The sequence below is a fragment of the Prionailurus bengalensis genome, chromosome B3 (genome assembly GCF_016509475.1).
Source record: "Prionailurus bengalensis isolate Pbe53 chromosome B3, Fcat_Pben_1.1_paternal_pri, whole genome shotgun sequence".
Classification (NCBI taxonomy): domain Eukaryota; kingdom Metazoa; phylum Chordata; class Mammalia; order Carnivora; family Felidae; genus Prionailurus; species Prionailurus bengalensis.
The window spans coordinates 144,205,762-144,215,496 of NC_057355.1; the positions used below are offsets into that span (position 1 = coordinate 144,205,762).

Below are 9,735 nucleotides of genomic sequence, written 5' to 3' on the forward strand. Positions count from 1 at the left end.
GCCCTCTGATCATCACGCAGGGACGGTGTCCAAACTGGGCAAGTGTTCCTAAATCCCACCGCAGGAACAGGCCGCCTGCTACGGACAAGTATTTCAAGCAGAAGTTCAAAACACCTGCCATTGTGAAATCAGCCCAATAGTCCTAATCTACCCCCATTCGTGTTTATTATTGCATAGTCTGCAACACTACAGGCTGTCCCTGGAGATGAAGGACTCCCAGACTCTTCAGTCCTGAGAAGCAGTGCCATACCATCACTGAGCACACACATTCCTGAACTCTGATGGGGTCCCCCCTGGACCTCGGATGAGGTATGTGGCCTCACGGGGCGGAGGTCCCCTCACCGATAAGACGGACATGAGAAGGGCACCCAACTCTCCAGACTGAGAGTGGGAACCAGGGAGTCGGCAGGGGAAGCCTTCCGAGCGGCGTCGGGGAGAGTCAGCAGGTAACGAAGATATTATCGCTTCAGTCCCTTCGGCTTCGAGACGAAGGAATCGAGGACGCTCACAGCCCCGTGCAAGATGCCAGCACGAGGTTCTCTCCAGGAGAAGAAAAAAAAAAATCTATAAGCCGTTTTAAAAATGCATTCTGTAACGATGTATTATTCCACAATCCCTACTCGGAGCCCCAACCGAAAATGCTGTCTTTTCATAAACAAGACTCACATGTGTACCCACCACAAACCAGTTTTAAAGGTTGAATGAAATCAGACAGCGAACCAGCGTTCAAGGATACCAGGACAAGATCAAACAGCTGATCATTAACAGTATTTTACGCAAGCCGGTTTACCTCTGTGGACTGAATCGTCACTATTTTTCACCAGGTTACCCTAAGTAGGTCATCAGAAAGGTTTTTAGTGGACAGATTTGAACCTAATTTTACAGTCTGAAAGTAAATCAATGGCATACTATAGGAGTATATTGTGTGCACTTTCTAAAATAGTAGGGATAAGAGATTTTATTTTTTTATTATTTTTTATTCTTTTAATGTATTTATTTATTTTTGAGACAGAGACAGAGCATGAGCAGGGGAGGGGCGGAGAGAGAGGGAGACACAGAATCCGGAGCAGGCTCCAGGCTCCGAGCTGTCAGCACAGAGCCCGATGCAGGACTCGAACTCACAGACTGAGAGATCATGACCTGAGCTGAAGTCGGACGCCTAACCGACTGAGCCACCCAGGAGCCCCAAGATATTTCAATACTGAGCCTATCTGAAGCTCAACGAATAAAGATGCACCACATTCACTATATGATCTAGCTCAGTTTTCCAGACTGAATTGGGTAGGGAATCCTCTGTCTTTTTTTTCCCTCTTGCTGTTATTTAATATAAGTTGGAAGGGCCTTTATGTGGGGCAACGATTCAGGGTGTAACCTGGCTTTCCCTTTCTCTGAACAGAGCTGCACGGTGGGAGAAGCTGTTTGTGAAAAACCACACACCCAGAAACACAGATCTGTGAAAGGCAGGACTGGACAAAACACGCCCGCTCACATGATCACCGACTGACATCGGAGGTCCTGCTGCATTTTGTAAAAGCTGGAGGCATTTATAAAAGAAAACCGCTCCAGAAAGCAATTGCCTCTTTCTCAGCTGGGACGTGCTCTTATGACACCAAGTGATGTCTGTCCCCCGCCCTGCCTGTAAAGAGGGAGGGCAGGTCCCTGCAGCTCATCTTGGTGACATTAGCTAGCCTTCACACAACAGAAGGAACGGGAGCCTTAGAAGCTTCTGAGGCGTGCCCGAGGCCCCTGGACAAGGTCGTCTCTGGTCCTTTCCCTCACACCTTGCTCGTGCCTTCCGGTGCAAGGGACCAGCCTGACCCCGGCACTCTGCCTGCCAGGTGCACCAGCGGGACTGGCCAGCTCGGGGGCCCTGGATGCCCCTTTCTGCCAGGAAGAGGAGGAAGGAAGCCTTCCTCCCACATCCCCAATGGCACCAGAGGACAACAAGCCTCTGAGTTCCCCATTTTCCGCTGCGGAGTACACAGTGGCCCAACGGAGAGGCCCATTCGCGCCGCACACAGCCTTCCGACTTCACCGGCGGTGTATGTGGTCGTGTCGCGGCTCACGTTAGCTGTAGGGACACGAGGCTGATACCAGCCCTACTGTTGCCACCCAACAGCCTGCAGAACGTCTGAGGCGTATGCACTCCGAGCACACACGTACTAGTGATCCCACGGCGTTCACGGGCAACAGATATTTAAACGTCATCAGGACTCACATATTGAGGTTGTACATAATCACATGAACGACAGGTAACAGGCTAATGTTCTTAAAATATTTTTTCTAATTTTTTTAAAATTTTATTCACTTTAAAGAGAGAGAGAGAGAGACAGAGCATGTGCAGGGGAGGGGTAGAGAGAGAGGGAGACGCAGAATCCGAAACAGGCTCCAGGCTCCGAGCTGTCAGCACAGAGCCCGACGTGGGGCTCGAACCCACGCACCGCGAGATCACGACCTGAGCCCAAGTCAGACACTCAACCGACTGAGCCCCCCAGGCGCCCCAGGCTAATATTCTTAATATGGCAGTAGAGCAAAGTACACATCACTTTCAAGACAAATATCCAGAGTCCTCAGCGTTTCTAATTTTGTTTTTGTAAAATCCCGTCTTCTCCGTAACGACTGATCACAACATCACACCCTCTACGATGTGTCAGGCGCCGCGCGGAGGACCTTACCTGGGTCCGCGGGTTCGTCCCTACAACAGCTCGGATGAGGACGCTGACGCCCACAGCCACTGCAGATGAGGGAACGCAGGTGCAGGCGCCCAGTGACCGGCGCATCCCAGCTCTAAGCTGAATCCCGGGGCCGGACCCCGGGCGGCCAGCCTCCACGCCCATGCTCTTCGTAGGTTCTTGGCGAGCACCCTGCTCCTTAGGGAAGCGGTCCGTTGCGCAACAAACCTTCTCCACGATGGCAGAGGGCAGAAACGAGTCCGCACTTTTCACATAAGGTGGGTGCTCTTCCTCAGCCAATGCTGATCTATAGGGACCTACATAAAAAATACGGATGAATTCTATATTAATGATTGATGGACTCAATGCAGTCCCCTTAAAAATGATTCCGAATGACAGAGAGACAACATCCCATCCTTTATAGATTCAACGGTTGCTTGACTGAGGTGGGCGGCTCAGTCCGTTGAGCATCCGATGCTTGATCTGGGTTTAGGTCACGATCCCAGGGTCGTGGGATTGAGCCCCTCATCGAGCTCTGTGCTGAGCGTGGAGCCTGCTTGGGATTCTCTCTCTCCCTCTGCCCCTCCCCCACCTGCTCTTGTTCTCTCTCTCTGAAACAAAATTAATTAATTAATCAAAACATAATCATTTGGTTGAGATTTATTATTGGTCAGTGTGAGTGCTGAGGAAGGAAGGAAGGAAGGAAGGAAGGAAGGAAGGAAGGAAGGAAAAATATAAACTATGTCCTCTCTTGTCCCCAGAGACCAAAGTCCGGTCTCACCTTATCTTTTATCTGATCGAAGTCAGGTGAATTTGTATCCTCCAGAAAGTTCTGCCTTTCACAAGATTAAATCCGTTCCGCACTAGACGCTCACTCATCGAAAGTGGAGGAAGACCTAATATGACACTGAATGTTAACAACACTGGAATTAAAATAAAATTTAAAATCCATCAATCAAATCTTACAACTCCATGTTTAAAAAAAATGGAGGAAAGAAGGAAGCGTTTCGGGGGAGGGAGAGGACACGTGAGCTTTGCAGACCCCGAGGGTGGTCCCTTATCTCAAGGTCAAAGAAAAGGCTGTGCTCATACGTGATGCGCCGCGATTCCGTTTGCTCCCCGGGAATCGGCAGGAGCCCGCTGAGCCAAGAGCAGATCCAACTTTACGTGAAGCTGGTAATTAATACTGTTTCTGCTCTCCTATTTTTAATAAGCCATCTGACTGCTCTTTTTTTGGGGGGGGGGGGGAATTACAGATTAACTCACACCGCTTTAACTTAAAAATCAGTGGGGTAGACATTTCTTCTTCCAGGAGGGGAATTCTGGATTCCCTTAAAAATCCCAGCCTGGTTCCTCCAACATCATGGCTGCTAACCTGGGCCTGCCTTTCAGCGCGACGAGCTGGGTGCTGAATACTGATTTGAGGTGTGGTTCACCGTGCAGACTTTAAATCGTCCTTCCCACAACTTTTCTCTCAGAAGCCTGGCGGTGGTGACAATCACAGGACTGGTTTCCTCGGGTAAAACTATGCTAGCTGCAATTTGCTCTGACAGGCTCCGTAATTTTAAGTGCAATTAAATCCTAAGAATTTGCCCAGAAGAAAAAAAAATTTTTTTCTATCACATTTTAAAAAAATAATAATTTAAGAGAAGGCAAAAAAAAAAAAAAACAACAGTTGAATCGAACAGCTCGTTTCTAACTCATTGCTCTATTAAAAAAAAAAAAGGACAGACAGACAGAAAGAGGAAAATGTATTTGGCTGAGCCCAGAAATCCATGTCACCGTATAGGCAGGCATCTCCTGGGGCCCAAGCGCGAGGCCCGCCAGAGGTCACGGCCTCCTGACCAGCTGCTCGGCCACCGAGGGCACCCACAGCTCCAGCGAGAGGCGGGGGGTGGGGGGGTTGGTAAGGAAACTTTCCGAAAACCAGCTTCAGGGGCCGCAGTCACTTGATCCCCCTCGGGGACAGCTGGCCCGCTGACTCCAGGGACCAGCCGTGTCCACACGCTCGCCCCTCCCTCCGAATCACAGAAATGGAATCCAACGTGAGAGCACCAGCAGGCCAGGCCAGCCCTCCGGCCCCGACCAGACGCGGGAGCAGCGGGAGGGGAGGTCTGCCCTTGCAACCGGCCAGGGAAGGGGCTCCCAAGCTTAGCTGTCTGACTGCTCGCCTTTGGGGAGATTCAAGCTGCACTGCGAATCCGCGGCTCGGGTCACTGGTGTCCTGGAAAAGGGACCCGTGTCCCTACCGCTTCTTGGCACTCCACGCTCGAAATCTTTATTCAACAGGAAGCTAATGTGACACCGAAGCAGCCACCCAGGCTACGTTGGGAAATCAGACTGTTCTTTAAGAGATGTCAAATTATACCTCATGTTGCGGAACATTGCATATAAAATAGGAATTAAATTTAGTAGAACATCTTCGACAGGACACCTTCAACCTTCCGAATCCTCGTCATGCGGGAGCAGGTAACTCAGCAAGGACAGGCCAACGGAGGGGAGGGGTGGAGAACCGGCCCGGCCGCACGCCCCCCCCCCCACCTCCCCACCGCCCCTCTCCACTGCCATCACACCCACTCCCCAACCCCAGTGAGGGTTTACTGTCCCCCTGGAGAGACCAGCTGTTGGCCAGCCTTCCCTCCTCCTGGCATCCCCCCGTGCACAGCACTGACCGCCCCCGGCAGGCGTGCCCCCCCCGCAAGACTCCTACCGGTGACAACACTCATACAGCCTTGCCATCTTTCCCTACCAGGCCCTGAACTCGCTGGAGATGGGGACCCCCTCCCTCACTCCCCAGCACCTCACAGGGCGCCCGGCACATGGCACAGTTCCGGGAGACGTTTGCCGAAGGCTCCTTTCCTTTCCAAGCAGCAAACACAGCAGCAGGCATTAAAAAGACGCCTGGGTTGCACGCTGCTGTTGTTAAAAGTCTTCCCCCGGCCGGACAGTAAACCCCTGGGGGGGGGGGGCAGAAGCCTCGCCCGTCAGCCCCTCATTTACCGCAGTGCCTGGGTCAGCTCTTCGGGCCTATTGGATGCTCAGTAAACGTTTACTGAGTGAAGGAGCTAAAGACAGTACTAACACAGAGATCCTGAAGGTGTGAAGCAAAACCTTCCAACATCCCCGCATGGGAAACGTTGGAAAGTTGTCCCTCGGCCTTTCTCTTTTGTGGAGGCCCACCCAAGTGCGCAGAACTTGAACTCATCTGCGGCAATCCGGCGAGGTATTAGGGACAGAGATCACCCCATCGGCGTGTCCTGGAGAAGCAGGGTTCCTCCACACGTGAAAAGCTGTGCAAACATCCTGAGGTCTCCAGGGGAAGAGGAGCAAGTACGAGAAATGCTCAGATGGGACGCTGCCACGGGCCTCTGTCCCCTGCTGCGGGTGAAGTTCACCTGCAGGGGGTTTAAACCTCCCTGTGGCCGGGCCTCTCCCTTGGGTGTGGGCTTCAGAACATACCTGCTTCTTCCCTCGGGCGCCCCCCCAGCCCTTTAGATGCAGGGGATGCTGGCCTTCAAAGTCTCTCCCTGCTTACTAGCATAAGCTGCCAGCTCCTTGAAGCCTGTACCTCTGGAATCCACACATACTGAACCCCAAAAGTGTGCATTACTAAAACAGGAGCACTTTGCTCTGAGCACCAGATGGAACCCTGAAGAGTCAGTGCAAACAGAACGCTGGCACTGGGGTCCTCGGTCGGTCCCATGACTGCCACTCGATTTCCTATAGGTCGTACCCTCGTGTCCAGCAGTGTGACATCCGATGGAGGACTGTGACACTTCCCGAGGGCACACGGCCCGGCCCGTGTGCGTTGAATTTGCGCATAGAGGCCCCAAATGCGAATTCACAAACAACTCGAATTCACAAACAGCTCGGGACCTTTCTTATAAAATAAACGAGAACTAATTAAAATATACATCACATTCTCACCTAAATGGGAATGCTCACTATTTCTGCGCAAAACATCTCTTCAAACAGCAGACGTTTATTATTAGCCCTGATCTAGGTCACACAGACTCACTGAGTCAAAGCCGGATGCGATGGTAGAGGCTGTGTAACCCAACCCTCTACCCCGTGCAGGAGTCCCGTCCGCATGCTGAGGGCTAACTGTCATCATTTTAAGGACCTCTTAGGACTCTAGGTTCTATTAGTTATGAGCAGTTTATTTTTGTTCGAAGGGTCAGAGGCAAATGAAGGCGTGTGCAGTGTTTTTAAGCAAGGGAGGCTTTTCTGGCGGGGAGGGGTGAGACGCGGACATCAGTGGGTCAGCACTGTCCCTGGCGCTGTGGACAGTCCTTACGTAGGGTAGGACATGAAAATTAGCCTTGGGTGTTAGTGCAGGGAGCTTTTAATCCACTAAATCAAGGGCCTTAGTCCATTTTGTGTGTGTGTGTGTGTGTGTGTGTGTGTGTGTGAACTATTTAAAAATATGTAAGCATTCTTAAAACAACACTGAGGCACCAGCTACGATGAAAACTGACCGATGGGAGAGGGGTTTGAAGGACCCTGGAACTGGTGCCTTTTCTGTTTAAAGGAAAAGAGTGGGGGGCAGGGGCGTCCTGCCATAATCCAAATCCATGATCCTTCACACAAACGTCCAAAACTCCAAAGAGCTCCGAAAACGAAAGTTGATTTCATACACTTAGCACACGACCCTGACGTGAAGCTGCTTAGAGTCTCTGTTCCCGCTTAGGGTGAATATTCATATGTTTGCTGTGAAAACATCCGTGTCTCTGATAAGGGAGTGGTCCCGGGCTGCGGAACACTCCATTATATACATTATACATAACACACTCATTCTCTTCCTAACATCGGGGGGGGGGGGGAGTCCAAATTCTGGAAAATATCCAGTCCCAAACGTTTTGTGGAGCAGTGTTGCCAAAGTCTGATGTAAGAAGGGACCCGGCATAGAATTAAGATAGAGAAACATCTAAACTGGTAAAAAAAAAAAAAAAAAAAAAAAAAAAATTTTTAAATTTTAAAAAGGAGGTCAGCACTTGGGGTTAAAACTGGAAACCTGGCCTTGACCCAAAGCTATCTCTCACAAACACCCAAACACACAGCACTGGTCCCCAGGTCACTGGCCCAAAGCCCAGCATTAATTCTGTATTGAACCGTAAGTCTCAAGTAGGTAGTTTTGTTCCGTTTCTCTCTCTTTTTTCCCCCAGAAAGACACCAAGGGAACCAGTTTAAACCGAACCTGCATCTACATGTTTTCTTAAACTACTGAATGGGAGTAATGTCAGAACATCAAAACGCTCTCCGAAAGTAACGCAAACAGGATCAGTGTCTCATCCCGTCTAAGTCCCTGGTCGAAGAGACACAGCCAGAAGAAGGTCAGATGATTTCAGGGCTGGGAAGGGCTCAGACCACCCCACGCACTTGTTAAAACTTTTCCTGGGGGAGAAAGGGAGGAAGGTCTTCAAGTTTTAAAACAGCTCGAAAATAATCTCACGCGTAGGTTTCACCCCCGCGGTGCTCGAAATGCACCTCTGTGTTCAGTACACCTGCTTCTTCCTTGGATTGTTTTACTGGCACTTGCACATATGAGCTGAGAAGCTGATCCTCCGGAATGAAGTTTCCAGTTCCTCAGCTGAAGGTGAAGGCTCTCGGGATGGCCCCCTTTAGAACCACAGCACTCCCCTAAACGCTCACGCTTCTGATTCGGTTAACTTGATTAAGCGGCGAGACGTGCTACCTTGCTCATACAAGAACGGTGAACACATTTTCGCTGAACTCGAAATGCTAAATGCTCCCCCTTCAAAACCCTGAGAGAGTTATTTTCATCATTTCCATTTCTTCCTGTACCACCGCAAATGCTAATCTCTTTGTTCCCTGAAGAGTTTCACAAGTGCGTTTGTTCATGTGTCATTTTTATCTTGTTAATTGCATCCTGCACTATTGACCAGGGTGGGATTTTTCAACTTCTTCAGGGCCAGCCCCATCACTGGTGCTCCAGCACGATGGGCGTTAAGCCCCGATGCCGCCGAAGAAGGTACGCGTCTTGAGCCCCTCCGGGGACACAGGGACAGCCCCGGAAAGGCACTTTGTTTCTTTTCCAGAAGTACGTAGGACCTGCGGTGGGGTGGGGGCCGCCTCCGAGAGGGGGTTCCTGTACAGCCCAGCCTGCAGGTAACCCGCCAGAGGCGCCGTGTTCTCGTGTGCCTTCGCCGAGACATGACAGGCACTTTTCGAATTTCTCGCCTGTTTCTCAGGAATCTGCTCCTTTTCTTGGGAAAAATCAAAGAATATCCAAAGCAGACTGAACTGTTTGGATTTCTGGATTTGCTTTTGTTTGTTTTTCCCCCGCTTTCTACTGCAGTCCGACTGAGTCATATTCATTTTTTAAACAACTCAGGATTCCATCTAATTTAAATAGTCTGATGTTGGTTGAAAAAGTCCAGTGACGGGTCCTGTGAGTTCGACGAAGAAGTCCGTTTTCTCCGGCGCCTTCGGCGAACTGCACGGGCGCATTTGTTATTGTGCTCCTCCTCCCTGCCGGCTGAAACGTGATTCTGATTTCTACATCGACGCCCCATTGACGGATGGGTGGCCTACTTTCTGGGCGCTGGCTCCTGACGGAGCCCCAAGACATGTGTAAAGTGATACCTGCTCTCAAGGGGCCTTCATTGTTTTCTCCTCAACCAGAAACATTCCCAAAGCCATGGCACAATATGAGAAAGCAGCACAGGACAATGAAAGACAGATGGTGTCACCAGGCCCTCCGTGAGAACCCTGTGGTGGAGACGGCTCCCGCTGGAGCCCAAGGCAGGCCAGGTCAACGAGGGTCTGAGACGGAAACCAGGTCTGACAGGTGCCGTCTGGACAGGTGGAGAGGGTTTCAGGGAAGCAGAGGGCGCGAGGGAAACCGAGGGGCAAGAACGAGAGAAAGAGTCGGTGAAGAAACCAACGTGGCCGACGCAGAAGGTTTTCAAGGCAAGGCTGGAAGTGACTGAGGCTGGGACCCGCAGGTCCTGAAGCCCGCTGTCTGTTCCTTCCCGCCCGGGCCACGAGAGTCCTGGATGCGGTCACGCAATGGAAATGCGGACAGACAGCCGGCTGGCCC

General features: G+C 51.1%; 1 non-coding gene across 1 annotated transcript; it reads right to left on the reverse strand.

The window, feature by feature from the left end:
• Positions 1–2,412: 2,412 nt before the first annotated feature.
• Positions 2,413–2,497, reverse strand: TRNAP-UGG. The gene has a single exon. It is a non-coding gene; the product is annotated as a tRNA-Pro (tRNA).
• Positions 2,498–9,735: the final 7,238 nt, after the last annotated feature.